This window comes from Globicephala melas, chromosome 2 (genome assembly GCF_963455315.2).
Source record: "Globicephala melas chromosome 2, mGloMel1.2, whole genome shotgun sequence".
In the NCBI taxonomy this organism is placed as follows: domain Eukaryota; kingdom Metazoa; phylum Chordata; class Mammalia; order Artiodactyla; family Delphinidae; genus Globicephala; species Globicephala melas.
In genome coordinates this window covers 175,996,835-176,017,736 of record NC_083315.2, presented here as the reverse complement: position 1 = coordinate 176,017,736, position 20,902 = coordinate 175,996,835, and the positions used below count along the sequence as shown (strand labels likewise).

The window sequence follows — 20,902 nt, the reverse complement described above, 5'->3', positions numbered from 1 at the left end:
CCCTGGTGAGTGGGTGGCTCTCTGCAGGGTGGGTCTCCTCTGGGGCCTCTCCCTGGTGAGTGGGTGGCTCTCTGCACACGCGTCTCTTTGTTCTTTGAACACATTTCCTCTTCTTAAAAGAACACCGGTCAGATTGGATTAGGACCCACCCTAATGGCCACATTTTGTTTTTTTAGTTTTAACCTAATCATCTCTTTCAAGGTCCTGTCTCCAAATACAGCCGGTCACATTCTGAGCTGCTGAGGAGTCAGGGCTTCACCATGTTAATATAGGGGGAGACACAGTTCAGCCCCTCCACCCAGAAAGCCCAGTTTTGCGTCTGTTTGCACATTCACATCACCGTTCCTGCTCTATATGTGTGTCTGTCATTGGGCTTCTCCCTGGAGCGGGTCCTAACACCTGCCTGGGCCCCTGCCTGTGGGGTAAGTAGACTCTTTCATACGTGCTCCTCTGTCTGTCTGAGCCACAATTCACCTTGGGAAGCCATTCCTTTACAACCCACTGGTTAACCGTAAGTCCCAGGAAACCAAGTTTGTATGTCGGGCAGGGCTTTTCTGGTGATATCCTAACAGTGGCTTCTTTTCCAGGGTGTGTGACTGAATGTCATTTGCAGACACTGTCTGGCAGCTCAGCTCCTCTGCCAGCCTTCTTCACTATTCTGCCTTGATTGTATTTTTGCTTATGGTTACCTACGTCTAAACGTTCTCTTACTTAACTGTTTACGTGACACGTGTGTGGGTCCCTGCTGTGTGCCAGGAGCTTCTCTAGGCCCTGGGGACTCAGCCCCTGTCCTCCTGGAGCACACCTTCTGGTGGGGAGGAGCAGCAACAGACGACCTTCCCCCAGTGTCGGGCGATGACAAGGGCTGTAAGGCACAACAGGGAGCAGAGTGATAGATGGTCCTGCTTCCAACAGGGTGGCAAGGGACAGTCTCTCTGAAGGGCTGATGTCTGAGCAGAGCCTAAGCAGAGAGCAAGCATGCCAGGCAGAAAGAGGCAGGTGCCAGGGCCCCAGGCAGGCACAAGCCTGAGAGTCTGAACAATGCCCAGGAGGTCAGATGCTGGCTGAGGGGCCGTGGAGCCAGGTAAGGACCCTGGGTTTAACCCTAAATGTGACTGTCAGCCCCCAGAGGGCTGGCTGGTTCGACTTAAGCTCTGCTGTGTGGAGAGAGGCAGACAGGAGGGGTCAGGAGAGCCGCTGAGGGCTGTGCAGTCAGGGTCCCGCAGAAGCGTGACAGTGGCTGGGGAGGAAGTGAGAGGTGGTCATCCCGGGAGCATGTTTTGAAGCTTGGGGTGTGAGGCAAAGACAAGACTCAGGGACGACTCGTGCTCACTCTGGCAGCACATATGTGAAAACTGAAACGATAGAGAGAAGATTAGCGTGGCCTCTGCACAAAGATGACACGCAAATTTGTGAAGTGTTCCATATATTTGGGGGAATATAGCCAATATTTTGTAATAACTGTAAATGGAAAGTAACCTTTAAAATTGTATAAAAGGGACTTCCCTGGTGGTGCAGTGGTTGGGAGTCCACCTGCCAATGCAGGGGACACGGGTTCGAGCCCTGGTCCAGGGGGATCCCACATGCCGCGGAGCAGCTAGGCCTGTGCACCACAGCTGCTGAGGCCCGCGCCCCTAGAGTCCGTGCTCCGCAACAAGGGAAGCTACCACAGTGAGAGGCCCATGCACTGCGGCGATGAGTGGCTCCCGCTCGCCGCAGCTGGAGAGGGCTCCTGCACAGCAGTGAAGACCCAACGCAGCCAAAAGTAAATAAATTATTAAAAAATAAAATAAAATTGTATAAAAATAAAAATCAGGGCTTCCCTGGTGGCGCAGTGGTTGAGAGTCCGCCTGCTGATGCAGGGGACACGGGTTCGTGCCCCGGTCCGGGAAGATCCCACATGCCGCGGAGCGGCTGGGCCCGTGAGCCATGGCCGCTGAGCCTGCGTGTCCGGAGCTTGTGCTTGGCAATGGGAGAGGCCACAGCAGTGAGAGGCCCGCGTACTGCAAAAATAAATAAATAAATAAATAAAAATCACTATAAAAATTTTTTAAAAACACACCACTGGACAGTGGATTAACGCAAAAGTGGAAAACAGTGACCCATGGACCAAATCTGACCCACCACTTGGGCCAGTTCCAATAAAGTTTTTTTTTTTTTTAGTAAATTTATTTACTTATTTATTTATTTATTTTTGGCTGCATTGGGTCTTTGTTGCTGCACACAGGCTTTTCTCTAGTTGTGGCGAGCGGGGGCTACTCTTCGTTGCGGTCCGCGGGCTTCTCACTGTGGTGGCTTCTCTTGTCGTGGAGCACGGGCTCTAGGCACGTGGGCTTCAGTAGTTGTGGCTCATGGGCTCTGTAGTTGTGGCTCGTGGGCTCAAGAGCACAGGCTCAGCAGTTGTGACGCACGGGCTTAGCTGCTCCGCGGCACATAGGATCTTCCCGGACCAGGCCCGAACCTGTGTCCCCTGCATTGGTAGGCGGATTCTCAACCCCTGCGCCACCAGGGGAGTCTCCCAATAAAGTTTTCTGTTCTTTTTTTTAACATTTTTATTGGAGTATAATTGCTTTATAATGGTGTGTTAGTTTCTGCTCTACAACAAAGTGAATGAGTTATACATATACATATATCCCCATCCCCAATAAAGTTTTATTGGAACACTAAAAATAAAAACAGGGACAACTCAAGTTTGGACCAGAGCAGCACCTTTGATGGAGATGTTCTTTCCCAAATCCAGAAAGCCTGGGGCAGGAACTGGGGCCATGCTGGGTGCCTTATGTTTGAGATGCCACCTGGAGAGCCCAGAGGAAACAACAGCTGTATGCTCTAGAGTCAAGAGCACAGAGATGACATTTAAAGTCATGGCAACAAGGTGTCTTGGAGTGGAAGCAGGGAGACCGAGGCCCAGCCTGAGCCTGGCATTGCAGCTGTGAAGCCAGGAAAAGGGGAGAAGCCAGGAGAGTCAGGGGTGAAGGTGGGGTCCACATGCCAACACCAGGGCTTGAATGTGTGTGTGTGGATGGGTGGGTGGGGTGCCCAGACCCTAAGGAAGATGAAGGCCCTGGGCAACCTGACCCCCCGTTGTGGAGCAGAGGGGACAAACGACCCCTGGAGGGCTGCTTCAGTGCCCATCGTGCCCCTGCCGGAGGATCTGGCTCCTCCCACAGGGATTGGTCTTCCCAACTCAGTGGTTGGGGGTGATGACATGTGCAGCCCTCTCCCTGGGGCGGGAGCTGTCCCCAATCCTCTCTCTCCCCCTGGGGGCAGGGAACTGTCCCAGACCCTCTCCCTGGAGTGAAGAGCTGTTCCAGGATCCCCCAAGGCTCCTCCACTGGTCAAGCCTTGCCAGTGGTGCCCAGACTGGGAGGTGGGTTTGGAGGACCTGGGCAGGGCCATCAGTTCTCATCAAGGTCACCCCAACCCCTGCCTTTATCTGTTTTACTTCTCAAGTTGTTCAGAGGAACTTGTTTCTTGGACCCCCAGGGACCCCTCGTACCCTCTTTTCTCTCTCTCTTCCCATCCACACCCTTGCTAGAGCCATTTCCTGCCCCCAGCGCAGGGGTGCTCGGGGTCAGAACCCCTCCCAGGGCATTTATAAAATATGACGCCCGGCCCCACCCCAGACAGCGGGATCACGGCGGGGGAGGCGTGTCCCAGACAGCGGGGTCACGGCGGGGGAGGCGTGTCCCAGACAGCGGGGTCACGGCGTGGGAGGCGTGTCCCAGACAGCGGGATCACGGCGTGGGAGGCGTGTCCCAGACAGCGGGATCACAGCGTGGGAGGCGTGTCCCAGACAGCGGGGGTCACGGCGGGGAGGCGTGTCCCAGACAGCGGGGTCACGGCGTGGGAGGCGTGTCCCAGACAGCGGGATCACGGCGGGGAGGCGTGTCCCAGACAGCGGGGTCACGGCGGGGGAGGCGTGTCCCAGACAGCGGGATCACGGCGTGGGAGGCGTGTCCCAGACAGCGGGGTCACGGCGGGGGAGGCGTGTCCCAGACAGCGGGGTCACGGCGGGGGAGGCGTGTCCCAGACAGCGGGGTCACGGCGGGGGAGGCGTGTCTGGGGCTTGGGAGCTCCTGGCTGGTCCCAATGCACCCACAGCCCCATCTACTTGCTCCCTGCTCACCCGGCACTCGTACCCGTCTTCCGGAGCAGGGCTCTCAAAGCCAGCCCTGGTCTAGAGCCTCACCTGGAACTTGGAAAGGCACACTTGGCAGACGGCCTGACTCAGAAACCCGGGGGTGGACCCTGACAATCTATGCTCCGATACCCCCGCGGGGGAACAATGACGCAAGCACAAGTTTGAGAACCACGGGCCTAGACCAGGGGCCAGCAAACCATGACTCAAGGGCCAAATGTGGCCCAGCTGTCCCCGCAAATGAAGCGTTATGGGGACAGTCACGTCCACACACTTATGTGCGGTGTGGGGAGCGACCGGCGGAGAACCGGTGGCCACGTGGTGGCTGGCCTGCCGGTGGCAGATGGGGACCCCCCTCCACTCAGCCCACCCACTGGGGCAGGCTTTCGTCCCTGGTCGTCGCCTCCGCCCTCACGGGTCTCGAGCAGCGGTCCGAGGGCCTGGCCTCTGCAGACAGACACGTGGGGACTCCATGGGGGCAGAGCAACCGCGGGTCCTGAAGGTATGGTGGGCACTGGGGAAGCAGCCCCCCACCAGTCCTCTGGGAAAAGCGCACCCCCTCTCTCCTGAGGCCCTGGCAGACACCGGGGGGCCACAGGCTCCCTCAGCTTCTCCCCCTTTAACAAAGCCATCCGAGGGGCCAGTCACTGCGGGACACCCTCACGAACACGATTCCTTCGGCCTGGGACGCACCTGTGTGTCACGTGAGGCCCCTGAGGCTCCGCGAGGCTCCTGTGGCCAGTGAGCAGGGCGGGCCTGTGGACAGCACGTGGGGGCAGCGGCAGGCACCGGCTCAGACGGCTGCAGTGGAGACTGAGGGCCGTCAGGTGGGAATGACGAGGTAAGGTGATTTTTAAGGCAAGAAAAGAAAAAGTTAACATAAAATTTTCTCTGCCGTTGGCCCCCTGCAGCACGCCCTGTGCGTCTGCATCACACACTAACTAGACACCCCCCCGCCGCGAGACACGCCCAAAAGGCCGGTTCCCCTGGCGCCAGCAAAGTCACTCCTCCTTAGGAGATAACATTCCTGTCTCAATCCCATAAGGGGTCACGATGACCCACCACTCCCCTTGCTGGACTCTGTAAAGTGTCCACGTTACCTTGACGTATAACTCTTTGTCTCAAAAACATATACAACTGTGCTTTGACCTCTAAGGGAGGAACTGTCCTCAGAGCTTCTGAAAGACTGTCCCCCGCGTTAGAATCCTCAGGTTGGCTCGAATAAAATTTTCCATTTTTTCTTCGATTGAATATGGATGAATGTTTTTGTCAACAGGAGGCTCGAGAACAGAGCAGGGAGAAGAGCTGCACCTGGGACGCGGCGGGAGGCGCGGGAGGGAGAGGCGCCAAAGAAGCCCTCCCGATGGGGGATGGGAACCGGGGAGAAGAGTGGGGAGCCTCCTCGGCTAAGCCCAAATGGCCCCCCGAGCTCAGAGCCCCAGCTCGGGCCTTCCTCCCAAATGCTGCGGCTCCACACACCCACCGTTGACACGCTCCTGCCTGAGCCCGGTCACTGGGGGCAGCACCTGTTCCCACCCCGGGACTCAGCCCCGGGAGGGTGGCAGCAGGCTCGCTGGCATGCCCGCCCAGGCCGCTGGTAACTGCACACCGGACTCAGGCCTTGCCTCTCACCGCCTCGGGACACTCTGAGCTGTCACAGGGTAGCCCACTGCTCTGGGGACAAAGGGCGGTGTGGAGGATGAGGGACGGGCTAGAAGGGACCCAGGGTGACCCGGGCACCAGGCTGAGCCTTTCTGAGCCATGCAGAGGGTGGTGTCGGGCTGCAGGGCAGGCCCCTGCGGGGATGCGGGGGTGTGGCTTGCAGAGAGATGCCACTCTTCCTTTCACTTGAACACTTAGGGGCCTTTGTAGGGGGATTAACTGGCCTGATTTCGTGCTGTCATGCCGCAGGGGATGGGGAGGACTGGGGGGAAGAAGCGGGGGAAGGGGGGGGACGCCGGTCAGCAGTCAGAACACAGGCACATCCATCCATTAAGGTTGCCGGCTGACATGGGTGCAGTTCAAGGCGCCCCAAAACAATGACAACGTAACTTCAAAGGTCACAGGTCACCATAACAAATACGGTAATAATAATAAAGTTTGCGATACTGAGAGAATTACCAAAACGTGACCAAGTGAGCAAATGCTTCTGGGAAAACAGTGCCAACAGACACGCAAGGTCACCACAAAGCTTCAGTTTGTAAAAACACACGGTATCTGCAAAGGGCAACAAAGCAGCGTCGGCCTGCAGTGTCCACCCACCGGGAGCTGCACTGATGCGAGTGGTCCGTGATGAGGGCGCCCCCTCTGCCTCCTGACCCCGTTTCAGTGAGGTTTCCCTCCATTAATCTTCACACCCCTTTTGGACTCATCTGGTGTAAGCACCGTGTTTCCCTGAGTTCTGTGAGCCGCTCTAGCAAGTTAATTGAACCTGAGGAGGGGGTCACGGACACCTTGATCTACAGACGGTCAGTCAGAAGCCCAGGTGACAACCGAGCCTTGTGACTGGGGTCTGACGTGTGTGTGAGGCGGGGGGACCATTCTGCAGGGCTGATCCCTGGACGTGAGAGCTGACGGGACGTCCCAGGCACCTGCTGAGGCCCAGGGATTGCTTGCTGGAGGTGAGGGGGAAAACACCCCGCCTGGAAACCGGTACAAGGAGCCGAAAGGGACCAAGTGGATGCCTTGCACGCGAAGACCGTGCCACGCGTGTGACCAGGGGCTCTGGGAAGAGTAGGCCGCTGTTGCCCTCCCACTCCCCGGAGGGTCCAGGCGCCCTGCAGGAGCCCCACCCCTGCCCCCGGTCAAGGAGGTGTGAGGCGTGGCCGGGCCCTGGGGTAGGCTGATTGGGGGTGCTCTTGGGACGCAGCCCTGCAGGGCAGGGAGGTCCAGCCCCAGGGAGACCCCGGCCAGCCCAGGGCCTCGGGGCCAGCCTGCACGGCTGTCTGGAGTCAGAGAGAAGGTGCTTTCAAGCCCTGTATGGGTCAGTCACTGGAGGCACACTTCCTCTGGAGGAAAGTGTGATTTGGGAAGCAGGGGAGGGCAGGGCTTCTTCAGCAAAAAACGTCCCCAGAGAGAACTGACAGCCGAGGGGCCCTGCCAGCTGGAGGAGAACGTCTGCCACCTTGAGGGGAAGCCAGTGGAGCACCGCAGCATCCTCTGCAGCATCCAACAGGACGGGGAGGTCTGCTGCAGTAGACCCTCCAAGGGAGAATATCCTCCGCCCCGACCGCACCCCGCACAGGAGTGAACCTGACGTGGGTCACAAGCGCAAATACAAACGCTAAAACCGTAACATTTCTAGAAGAAAACACAGAAGCATTTCTCTGTGACAAAGATTTCTTAGGAAACTCAAAGGAACTAACCATAAAATCAAAATTTTAAATTAATAAACATCAAAATCCCAAACTACACTTCATCTCAAGACACTGTTAAAAAATGAATAGACCACATATAATAAATAACTCAAAACGGCTAAAAGACCTAAACGTAAGACCTAAAACTATAAAACTCCTAGAAGAAAACATGGGAGAAAGCTTCATGACACTGGACTTGGCAATAATTTCTTGGATGTGACACCCAAAGCACAGGCAACGAAAGAAAGACAGACAAATGGGACTAGATTAAACTTTAAAACTTTTGTGCATCAAAGGACACAATAAACAAAGTGAAAAGCAACCTACAGAATCAAAGAAAGTATTTGCAAATCAGGTACCTGATAAGGGGTTAATAGAATATATAAAGGATTCCTACAAATCAACAAAAATCAAATAACTCACTTTAAAAATGAACAAAGGGGCTTCCCTGGTGGCGCAGTGGTTGAGAGTCCGCCTGCCGATGCAGGGGACGCGGGTTCGTGCCCCGGTCCGGGAAGATCCGACATGCCGCGGAGTGGCTGGGCCCGTGAGCCATGGCCGCTGAGTCTGCGCGTCCGGGAGCCTGTGCTCCGCAACGGGAGAGGCCACAACAGTGAGAGGCCCGCGTACCGCAAAAAAAATTTAAAAATAAAAAAAAATAAAAATGAACAAAGGACTTGGATGGACATTTCTCTAGATTATATACAAATGACCAATAAGCACCTGAAAAGATGCTCAACGTGACTAATCATCAGAGAAATGCAAACAACGCCACAACGAGACGTCACCTTATACCCAATAGTGTGGCTACCATAAAAAACAACACAACAGAAAACAACAAATAGTGGCGAAGGTAGAGAAACTGGAAGCTTTGTGCACTGCCGGCAGGATTTTAAAATGGTGCAGGCACTATGGAAAACAGTACGGAGGGTTCTCAAAAAATTAAAACTAGAACTACCACATGGTCCATCGATCCCACTTCTGGGTATTCATCCAAAAGAATTAAAAGCAGTGTCTTGAGGACATCTTTGCACACCCATGCTCACAGCAGCACTATTCACAACAGCCAAGAGGTGCGAGCCACCCAAGTGTCCATGGATGGATGAACGGAAAAGCCTAATGTCCATCCACACAATGGACTCTTGCTCAGCCTTAAAAAGGAGGTAAGTTCCGGCACAGGCTGCAACACAGGTGAGTCTTGAGAACGTTACACTAAATGGGATAAGCCAGTCACAAAAAGACAAATACTGCATCAACCTACTTATGTGAGGTAAGACAGAAAGGAGAGTGGTGGGTGTTGGGAGCTGAAGGAGGAGGGGCGCGTGCTCTTCAGGGGGCACAGAGTTTCAGATCCACAAGGTGAAAAAGTCCTGGAGACGGGTTTCACAGCAATGTAAATACACTTAACATTTTGTAACGGTAATTGTTTTGTGTTTTTACTACAATAAAATGAATAGGCAAGGATAGACTAGGATAAAATTTTCGCAAAACATATACCTGACACAGCACTTATATCCTGAATAAAGAACTCCTACAACTCAGTAATAAAAACACCAACCCCCAGGGGCTTCCCTGGTGGCGCGGTGGTTGCGAGTCCGCCTGCCGATGCGGGGGACACGGGTTCGTGGCCCGGTCCGGGAAGATCCCACATGGCGCGGAGCGGCTGGGCCCGTGAGCCATGGCCGCTGAGCCTGCGCGTCTGGAGCCTGCGCTCCGCAATGGGAGAGGCCACAACAGTGAGAGGCCCAAGTGCCGCAAAAAAAAAAAAAAAAAACCAACCGCCAAAACGAGGCATAAGCCTTGAGCAAATACTTCACTGAGGAAGATACAGGTAAAATTTAATACAAAGAACAATTCATGAGAGGGGCTTCACCACTTTAGTTCAGTGGGGTAGACGGAATTCTAAAGACACAGGAAGAGGAGGCTCCAAGCAGCCACCACTTGGGAAAGGTTGGTCAACTCCTTATAAAGCCCAACACCATCTGCCCTATGACCCAGTAATCCCACCACTCCTAGGTATTCATCCAGGAGACACAAAAACATGTATCTATAAGGACTTGTTCACAGCAGCTTCATTCGTTACAGGCCCAAAGTGAAAACAATCCGCGTGCCCATCAGTAGGAGAGCGGATAAATAAACTGCTGCTTTCGTACAATGGACAATAAAAGAACAAATGACTGATTTATACAACACCACGAATGAACCTCAAAAATACTATGTTGAGCAAAAAGCAGCCTGACCGAAAGAGTACGTTCCGCTGTCGGATTCCACTTACATGAACTTCCACAACAGTCAAAACTACTGTGCAGTGAAGGAAGACAGAACGGTGCTTGCTGTGCACGTGGAAGCTTCAGTGCTGATGGAGACATTCTGTTCTCTTAGCAGAGGTGTGGCTGCATGAGTTCATCAGCATTCGCTGAACGACGACTCAGATCCATACACTCCCTGTGTGTAAACTATGCCTCCATTTTTAGAAAAGGCAAAAATAGCCGCTGATTTAGAGCTGTATGAAAAAGGAGAGAACATAAAAAGACCGGGCAATATCTTTTTGTTTTATGCGTTCCCAAATCGTTATTTTGTAATAAGCCTGAGCAACCAATAATATACAAACAATAAAACTTATATACCGCTCCATATTGTTTATAAAAATGCTTCCACAAAGTTGGAAGAAATTCTGCTTTCTGGTCATAATTTCTCATCAGTACTTCCAATTTTTTTTCATTTATGAGGTAGTCCCTACCATTACCAGTTTGCAAGCTAACATTCAGAAAAGCTTCAAAAGCGTTGCCTTTTGCTGAGGCAAAACCTGTAGTTCCAGGAGAGAGGCGCCAGAGGGCAGTGCTGTCATTCTGATGTTTCTCCACTTGCGAGGAAAAACATGTTCCCCACACTGGAATTGGTTTCCTGAAACCCAAGTATAAGTAGCTCATTATGAAATGTAATTTAAGCAAGAAAATATTATGTAAGAGATAACACGCCTCTCTCTAACTGCAGGTCTTCAAAAGCACAGTCTAATTTAAGATTCCTCTGAAGTCTTTGCCTATCATCTTTCAACATTATACTACTTCTCTGAGGTTACAAAGCCATTTTTCTCTTTTGCTTGAAAAAAAAATCTTTTCCAGTTAATGTTCTAAAACTATTGTTCCAATTCAAAAGCAAATCCAGGGGATAATCCATAACATGACAGAAAGCAGAGGACTACATTCTGCAGCACTTCCTCACGTGGTATTTAATTGCACTCTCAGCCATTGTTCTCTAGTTTCTAGGGAGTCTTAACTTGCCGTCAGGGACTGGATCAGATCCATCTTTTGCATTCCTTAATGTACAGAGTAACTTCATGGTGGAGAGAGAAGATGCTTAGTAGAAGATGCTTTACTCACTTGGATTCTGGCAATTTGGATAATGTCTATGCTTCTAAAAGGAAGCCTGGACTTTTCAGAGTGGGAAGCAGGTGGTCAAGAGTTACTTTGAATTCAGCCAAGTCAGAACGTATAGCCTGGAAGCAAATATCCATGACTGCACTGAATCTAGACGATATCCATTTGCCTTGGTCTCTTCTTGCGATTTTCAATACTCCTCCTGTAACTGAGCACTTTGTTGACTGAACGTGTATTCTTTTACTTTTTAAGTTCTTTTTTTAAAGTATATATTGTATCAAACAGGAACTATGTTCGGCTGCTTGTAACACAGACCAAAAGTAACAGAGTTTAAAAAGTTAATTTCCCTCTCACATAAAAGAAGTCTAGAGGTAGGCAGTCCAGGGCTAGTGGGATGGCTGGTTGACAGGAACCCAGGTTCTGCCATTGTATGCGGGTGGTTTCCACTATCAAGGTCATCTCAAGGTTGAAGATGGCTGCTGAAGCACCAGCCATCAGGTCTGTGTTCCAGGAGAGCAGCAGGAAGAAATCTAAAAGGGCCCATCCCATCCTAGATGACAGAGGTCATTATCTAGAATGTATCCTTCCACATTTTTCTCTGTGCTCTTAGTCCCTTCCAGACAAGCATAAGCACAAATACACACACGCGTACATGTAACGTGGTTACTTATTTTTAGAATGAGATAATATGCACATTTCCGCACCTCTCCGTTCCCACTCGCCCTTCCTTGTGGAATCCCTTCAGGGAGCAGCTCTAATTCTCAGCTCACTCTTTAATGGCGGCGGCCAGATCTTTTTGAAAGTGCTGTATCATTTTAAAAGTTGCTGATGTGGAGGTGGAAGGGAAAAAAATATATATATTGCTGGTAAAATATGAAGTGTTTTAGCTTCTTTGGAAGTCCATCTGGCAACATCTGTGAAAATTGAAAACAGGCCTCTCCTTTAACTTTGATATGTCAGGACAGCTGTACAGTGTGAGGCAGAAGAGAAGTGGTGACTACCCGTCAACGTCAGGGAATAGCTGCAGCTGTATGATACAGCACTTTAAAAAGCCTTGCCCACCAGTCTGTGGGTATAAAACTCGCTGGTTTCTATTTCCCTTACTCCTAAGGAATTTGAGCATTTTCATGTTTCTGGCCATTAAGATTTGCTCTTCTCTAGAACTTCTACTCATATAATTGTTGTTTTTCTGTTTGATTGTTGCTCTTTCCTGATGGGTTTTTTTGAAGGTTTTTGCGTAGTATATATTAGCCCTTGGTCATCCACATCACAAATATTTTCCATTCTACCCGTTGACTGGTTACGGTGTCTTTTGCCATACGACGTTTTTCAGCGTTAATCAAATATGTTTGTATCTCCTTGTATAGCTTCTGGTTTTCCCATCTAGGTTAATAAGGGGCTGCCCATACCTCAAGCAGGATTCTATCCTTGGGCGTTTACTCATCCACATACAATTTTAAGATATTTTCATCCAAATCCAAAAAGATACCTCATTGGGATTCTTACTGGAATTGTACTATATTTGCATATCAACGACATCTTTCATGATGTAAAATCTTCCGAAGTATGCTTTTTCATCTGTTCAGATTTTGTTTCTGTCTTTCAATATCATCTCAGTTTTCTTCATGAGGGTATAGATGCTCCACCTTTATTCTGAAGCATATTTTTTCAGGATGCACATGGAAGGCCTTCTAGGCTCTCGTCGCCACGGAAGCTAATGACTTTTGTATCCCTAGCGTGTGTCCAGAAGCCTTACCAAAGGATCTTGTTGTTGCAGAGCTCACACAGCAGGCACGATACTGGACTCCTGGAAAGGCCTCTGCTTGCAGGGCTGGCCTTTGCCTGGCATCTGGGAGCTTAGACTTCAGGAGGGTTCCCGCCGTTCTCTAACTGATAAGGGTGACTCACTGAGCCTAAACCCTTTGCATAAACGCTGAGGTTTATGCCGAACTGGGAGACTGGCATCGCAGCGCATGTGGGGCAGAGGGGGCCTAGGCGACCAGCCTCCAAGATGACCGACCCCTGGGCACTGAGACTCCGAGGAGATTCCTGGTGGACAGCACTTCACACAGGCTGTCACAGCTCATTGCCGGACAAATTAACGGTGTGTGACTTCCCTGGGAGAGGACTCTTGGAAGTTTGCACCTGCTGTTTTCATGGACTTTGCCCATGTGCCTGCTTCCTTTGCTGATTTTACTTTGTATCCTTTTGCTGTCATAACTCTTAGCTGTGAGTCCTGCTGGGGAATCACCAAAACTGGAGGAGGTCTTAGGGACCCCAACACACAGATTATACATCATACCAGCAAAAAAGAGCTTTATCTATGTCTAATGTTGGATCAGTTACTCCATCTTTCTAGGTTTATTGCATTTGCTAGAACCTTCGTTTTATTTTTAATAAATTTATTTACTTGTTTTTATTTTTGGCTGTGTTGGGTCTTTGTTGCTGCACGTGGGCTTTCTCTAGTTGCGGCCAGCGGGGGCTTCTCTTGTTGCGGAGCACGGGCTTTAGGCGCACTGGCTTCAGTAGTTGCGGTGCACGGGCTTAGTTGCTCCGAAGCATGTGGGATCTTCCCGGACCAGGGCACGAACCCATGTCTCCTGCATTGGCAGGCGGATTCTTAACCACTGTGCCATCAGGGAAGCCCCTTCAAGTCGTTTTAAACAATAGGGACAGGAGACATCGCCGTCCAGTTCCTAATTTTAACTGAATGGTCTGAATGCTTTGCCACTGAAGAGAACACTTACTGTGGATTTTGGGCTTTCATTCCTTTTCAGGAGCACCAGCCTCCCAACAACTCGGTTTAGACCCCAGTCCCTGCAGCGTGGTGACCGTGAGCAACTGAGCCCGGGACGAGCCAGGCGCGCGCTGAGCTCCTCCGTCCACACTGCGTTTCTCCCGAAGTCCGTCGGTCCCTGATCACCGAGTGTGTTATTTCACTCATATACAAACTGCAAAGTCTGTAGTGGCGTCGCCTCCTTGCCTCACCAGGGACAAACTCACATGATGTCTTACAAAAACGGACACTTGAAAGAGGAAATCGGCCAATTGAGGTGAAAGTGCAGCAAAGATAGGAAAAGCGCTGATAACACTGGCAGTGAAATCGGAGTGGACCCTAACGCCCCTAGAAGAGAGGCTGCAGGGGACGCAGGCCCTGCGGCTGCTCTGGGGCTGGAGGTGCGCGGCCCGGGACCTGGGGCAACGGGGAGGAGGACGCCGAGGGAGCAGGGCCAGCTTTCCGGCAAGACGGCGGTGCTGGAGGCTCGTCCCGACCTAGGAAGGACTGTGACGGTTCCGCGCCAAAAGCTACACGGTGAAAAGAGGGAAGCGCTGTTCAAACCACTGTTTTTTCACTTTAATTCTCAGTGTTTCCAATCTTTTAAATTACAGTGTACGATAGGCACTAGATTGACTATTCTTTTCATTATTCTCTGTATTTGAAGCGGACAGTGTTCCACTGTTCTGACCAAGCGTCTCACAGGACAGCTTCGCAGACTGCCTGCATTTTCGCCGCCCCGCCTGCTGTGCAAGAACTGCCTGCAACTCTCTGCTGTTTCTACTTTACTTCATTTTTTTCTTTTGACTTAGCAATGGATGCTAAATTTCATGAAATGCCTTTTCAGCACCCACTGAACAGAACCACACACCTTTCCTCCTGTGTTTATGTGGGACTTGACTGATGGTTCTTGACATGAAACTGCTCTTACGTCCCTGGAATAGGCCCTGCTTTGTCAGTTACTGTTTTTTTTTTTAACATCACTGGATTCCGTTTGGTGATAATTTAGTTTTTTCTGTCTGTATTCCTAAGCGGGCTCTGTGTAGTGACATTAAAGTCACGCGCCAGCTTCTTCAGATGAACTGAAGGTGGCTTGAGAGAGATTAGTCAGCATTTGGGTCATCTGTTCTCTGCAGGCTGTGAGCCAAGCTGATGCCAGACCCTTTTTTAGTGGTGGAATTTTACTCCGTTTAGCCTGTTTTGCTCCCGTTCTTATTTTTTCTCTTAGTCAGACTTGTGAAGGGCTTATCTATTTTTATGACACCAGCTTTTTGGACTTATTTATCCCGATTAATTTCTATTTCCTGATTTTATATCTTTACTATGTTTCTCTTCCAAGCAATTTTTAAAAAGTTTTTTTTAATATTTTATTTATTTTGGCTGCAACGGGTCTTCATTGTGGCATGCAGGATCTTTAGTTGTGGCATGTGAACTCTTAGGTGCGGCATGTGGGATCTAGTTCCCCGATCAGGGATCAAACCTAGGCCCCCTGCACTGGGAGCACAGAGTCTTACCCACTGGACCACGAGGGAAGTCCCAGCAATTGCTTTTCTTTGTCTAATTTCTTAAGAATACTTAGTTCCTTTTTCTTTTAGCCTGAGAATCATACACATTTCAGCACAGAGCATCTTTTCATTGCATTCTTGGTAGTTTGTAATTTTTCTTTTAATTTCTTCTTTTGATCCAAGAGTTATATATGTGCATCTTCTTTTTCTAATTTCCAAGCAGTTAAAATTTGGAAAGGAGGGGGACACTTTTTTATTATTTATGTCCAACGTTAATGGATTATAACCAAAAAAATGTGGCCTTTAAATTCTCTGATTTAAAAAAAAGTGTTTCTTTGTAGTCACGTACATGATCTATTTTTGTAAACATTTCACTAACCTAAGGGAAAGGATACTTGAAATGTGAGGGATGCTGGATTCTACATACACATTATATCAGCTTTATTGACTGTATGATTTAATTTCTGTATCCTAATTGGTCAATTAGAATGCTCAGGAGTGAACCCAGGTGTTCCAAGATCACCCATTAGCACTGTATTTGCATGAAATTCTCCCAGCATTTCCAGAAACTTTCTGTTCACGCTCTCCATCACTATGCTGCTTGGTGCACACGTGTTCCTAACACACCATTAATTGTGCCTTTGACATTACATAACATTCCTCTTAATTCAACACACTTGACCTTAAACTTCACCTCGTCTGATGTGAACTGCACATTCTGCTTTTTGTTCTCATTTATCTGGTATCTTTGCCCTCATCTTTATTTTCAACTTTCACCACTTTAAGTGTGTTCTCTTAAAACACTTAAAGCTGTGTTAGCTGTGTAGTGTAGAGCTGGGTTTTGTTTATTTCTCAGCTCTATTTAGGTACCTGTCCTTTGGTGGGAAAATTCAGTCCACGTAATAACTAACACTTGATTCTGTTCCCTTCACCTTCATGTTTATTACTCATCACGAAGGGACTGCCTCTGACCACTCCCTCCCCAGTTTCCTGGTCTGCCCAGGTTGCAGCCACTGCATCTCTCCCCTTGCTTGTTTGTAAGTCCCCATTCAGGGCTCCCCCCCTTCCACGGCCCTTGTGACCATGGCCATCACGTGAAGACTAGAGTCCAAGTACTTCCCACGCCAAGATGTTTTCTTCCCCCATCTCCCCAACGCACTAACCATGGTCCAGGAGGCCTGTGGAACACTGACTTTTATGATCGGATCCCTACTTCTAAAAGGAAGAATGGGCAGAAGCGGAGGAAAAACAGAAGCCACGGAGAGACTGGGTCAGGAAGTTACTGGATCAGAGATGCTGGTGGCCACCAAGATGGTGACACATGATGGAATTGCAGACGTGTTTTGGAAATTAAATTCTAAGAGAAAAAATAAAATAGTTCAGTGACCACCTGTAAATTGCTCCATCCAAGACCCTTCCCTCCACCCAGATGCCTCTCCTGACCTCCAGACACCTCACGGCTTCTTATACATCTTTGCTCAACTACCCACGGGTGATTCAAGCTCAAATCCATAATCTTCCCCATTCCACCAAAACTGTTATTTTCCTGGCAAAAGATGTCACCATTGACCCAATTATCTAAATTAAACCCTAAAGGCCACCCCAGAACACTGTTCATCACTCAGTTATACATCAAGCCTACCTCCTTCAGGGGTCTGGAAATCCATTCTTCTCTCTCTCCCCAGCTCCACTGCCTGCCTCGGTCCTGGAAGGTCCCCTCCTCCTGCCCGAGCAGCTGTTCTCCCAGCCTTTGGTCTCATCATTTTCTGCTCCTATTCATTCCATCTATTCATCACCCCGAAGCCGGAATTATCTATAGTTCAGACGTTATCATGTCACTGCTCTGCTTAACACCCCTCGCTGGCAGGCACTGCCTTCATTATAAAACCCCACACTCCATTGTCTGCTGGCATTCTCTCAGACAAAACCCCAACCTGAACCAGCCTACCTGTCAAGCAGAGTTTATTATTAGACTTCTGGATGGTGTCACGGACCCCAGGGGCAGGACTGAGGCCAGAACGAAGGATTCAAATGTCCTTCCCCTGCCCCTCCCATCCCTGCTTCTCTGGACATGATGGCTTCAGCCATCACTCAGGCAGCAGGCTGGCCTTCTCCCCACAGAAGAGAACTCCAGAGCTTCAGGCCTTCTCGTTTCAGCCACTCGAGAGTGGCCTGACGCCCTGATCTCCAATTTAAAAACCTGACGGGGGGCACAGTGGTCCAGTGAAGGCAGGTGCCCACTTCTGGATCAATATGGGGCCCACCACACAGATGGCCTGGGAGGAGAAGCAAGACTCAGAAGGGGATGTCCAGTGTCCAGAGTTCTTAGGACAGGGTCGGGGAGGTACTGCAGGGCAGACAGGAAAACAGCTGCTCCCCACCCCTTCAGTCTCCCCTCGGGCTAGTTTCCCTGCCTTTGATCCTACACCTGAGCCTTCCGGAACCTTCCAGAACCACTCAGTCTCCAGACCGTGCAGGCATTCCAGCATCTTCACACAGCTGCCCCTCCGGGCCCCAACCAGTTTCCTCATCAGACTCTCCACCTGCCCTCAAAGCTCAGCAGATACGCCGAGTTCGGGGAGACTCCCCCCACGCCCACCTGCACCAGGCTAAGGCCCGCCCTCGACAAGAGCCCCCTGCGGCCCCGGCTGCCCCGTGACAACACAGACTGCGCTCCTCCGGAACACTGTCTCCTCACTGAACCATGAGCTCTTGCGGGCGGGAAGCCTCCTTCACTTCTACCTCCAGCGCCCTGTGCCTGGCGCCGGCAGGTGTTCACCTGTCCAGAAAGCTGCCTCTTCCTAAAACTACTTACGTTGATAATCTCCTTCTGCACTTCTAAGTCAGAACTGCTGGGATTCACTAATCCACTTCACATTTAGCAAGTCGCTCTTACATCTGAGCACAGCACTTTGACATCTCCATGGCAATAAGCCCCGTGACAGGAGGTGGCTTTGCCAGCTGCCTCGAGGCACATGCACTGGCCAGCACCATCGGGTTTGCCTGCCGGAGAAGCCTGGACAGGCAGGAGCACCGTCTGGGTGTATGCCCGTGGCTTTCACCCCGCCCGTGGCCCTCCTGCCCCTCTCAACACAGGGCCACCGCTCAGCCCCTCCCCTCCTGACACTATGCCGATGCCTCCCTCCCTCCCCAGGCTGTGGTGGGTTCTATTCAAACCGTATTTGAATACCAAGTAGGCGTCAGGTATTTCAGATTCAGAAATGAACACAGATTCTGCCCTGAAGAGACATATAATGTGAGACCCGTCTCTTAGCATTTACTAAGGGGCGGGGTCATTTAACCCTAAGCCCTCAAAAGGCAATCCAGAAATGCTTGTGGAACAAATGAACCACTTCATTCTGGTAGCATAAGCAGATGCCTGGACCACCCAGGAAACGCGATACTTAATTCTGTCCAGAGACTTACGGACAGCTTTGCAGTACAAGGGGCACCGCTGGGGGTGTACAGAGGCAGAGGAGGAATTCACCAGGGGCAAGCAGGGGCAGAAGTCAGTCCAAGCGGAAGGAACGCTGTGTGCACGGACAGAATATCCAAGTACGTGCAATGCTCAGGAAATGATGAGAAATAGCCCCGTGGCACTGGGACCCAGGCTGCAAGGTTGTGTGGTGACACGACAGCCAAAGGCGCGTCCAGGCTGGACTAGAGGCATCTGAGCACTGAGGTGACGTGCATGCCACAGGGCGGAGGACGGGAGAAGGGGCAGCAACTAGACATCAGGCAGGAAGTTTCAGCTACAAGGCATTCGCCTGCCATTCTGACACCATTCTGACAAAGTGTCTGTGAATCTAAAACACATTAATTAGCATTATATCAACAATGAAAATTTTCACTGAAAAAAGTATTTTCTGGAATGAATTTCACTAAATCTGTATAATTCCCTGCTCAATTTTCTAAACAGAATGTTTGGGGAGGTGTGTTCTATCTATAGTTGTATTAGTCAGAGCTTCTGTCACTGGGGGATTTCTTTGGAGCCATTTTTTCCTGTGTTAGATCTTAGAAAGATGACAGCTGTGACCATTTTTTAGCTTTCTGTGACTGCTGTAACACACTGGGGGGCTTGACACGACAGAAGTGGATTCTCTACAGCTCTGGAGGCCAGGAGTCTGAGAGCAAGGGGCCAGCAGGGCTCCACTCTTCCCACAGCTCTAGGGGAGGTTCCCCCGCCTCTTCCAGCCTCTGGGGGCTCTGGGTGGTCCTTGCCTCATGACCACACTGCTCCAGTCTCTGCCTCCATCTTCACACGGCCTCGTCCCTCTGGGGCCTCTGCCTCCATCTTCACACGGCCTCTTCCCTCTGGGTCCTCTGTGTGTCTGTTATAAGGATGCTGACTATCTGCTTTAGGGCCTACCCGAAATCCAGGATGATCTTCTCATCTCAGCATCCTAACTTACCTAATCAGATCACATTTACAGAGAGCCCCAGGGGTTAAGATGTGGACACAGCTTTGAGGGGAAGTTCAGCCCACTACACTGGTGGACCGAGAACGTTCTTCCTCTCCCATTTTTCAAATCCAACCCTCTTCCCTCGTGTCCCTTCCCCTCTGGAACACACCCCAGTCCAGCCACCTGCTCTCAGCACCAGTGTCTATCCCTGGGCCTTACCTACAGTGGTCTCACCCTGTGCCCCATGCAGCAGCCAGGATGGTCTTTCTCAGAAAATCAGTTGAGGCACGATACTACTGCTCAAGCCCCTCTGTGAGCCTGCCACCTCACTCAGAATAAAAGCTGGACTCTGCCCCACGGTCCCAGACCTGGCTTCTGTCTAACGTCCCCTCCTAACCATCCTTGCCCCCAGCCTCCTGGCTGGCTCTCCAAATACACCAAGCATGTGCTCCCTCCTCAGGGCCTGGGCACATTTTCCTCTGCCCAGAACACCTTTTTCCCAGATATCCCCAGATGGGATCTCTACTTGCTGTCCCCCCATCACAAAGGCTTTCCCTGACTGCCGTCTACAGGACAGTGTCACTGCCCTGCACCTGCCCCTGCCCTCTACTGCAGGGTCAGCAAACCAACAACCATGGTCTGACACTTGTTTTTATAAATAAAGTTTTTCTGGAATGCAGCCCCACTCATTTGTTTAAGTATCACCTACAACAACTTCTGAGCTACAACTGCAGAGCTGACGAGCAGCACAGACACCACGTGGCCCACAGAGCCTAGGACATTTACCACTGGGCCCTTTATAGACAGCAGGCACCTTCTGCCCCATCCCTTCAGTCCCTTCAACTGACTTCACAGCTCTTACCACTGCCTGCCTGGTTGCCCGTCCTTTGCCTATACACACTCTGAGGTCAGCTCTGTGAGGGTGTCAGTGTCCGTAAGCACCTGCCCCAGTGCCTGGGGCACAGTATGTGCTTAACAAACACCCGCTGAAGGACTGTGCAAATGAAGAAACCACAGCCGCGTCAGAGGAGAGCTCAGCGCTGGTGGGATGGGAAGACAGACTTTTCCTACCTGCCCTTTAAAACCTTTCATTTCACATCATGGATATGTATTACTTACTAAGTAACTTTTTTTTTTTTTTGGCGGTACGTGGGCCTCTCACTGCCATGGCCTCTCCCACTGTGGAGCACAGGCTCTGGACGCGCAGGACCAGCGGCCATGGCTCACGGGCCCAGCTGCTCCGCGGCACGTGGGACCCTCCCGGACCGGGGCACGAACCCGTGCCCCCTGCATCAGCAGGTGGACTCTCAACCACTGCGCCACCAGGGAAGCTCCTAAGTAACT

The 20,902-nt window shown here is 50.9% G+C and overlaps 1 non-coding gene across 1 annotated transcript; it reads left to right on the top strand.

Moving 5' to 3' along the window:
• The first annotated feature begins 1,325 nt into the window (after nucleotides 1-1,325).
• Nucleotides 1,326-1,432, top strand: LOC115867399 (U6 spliceosomal RNA). The gene has a single exon (XR_004045109.1). It is a non-coding gene; the product is annotated as a U6 spliceosomal RNA (small nuclear RNA).
• The last annotated feature ends 19,470 nt before the right edge of the window (nucleotides 1,433-20,902 follow it).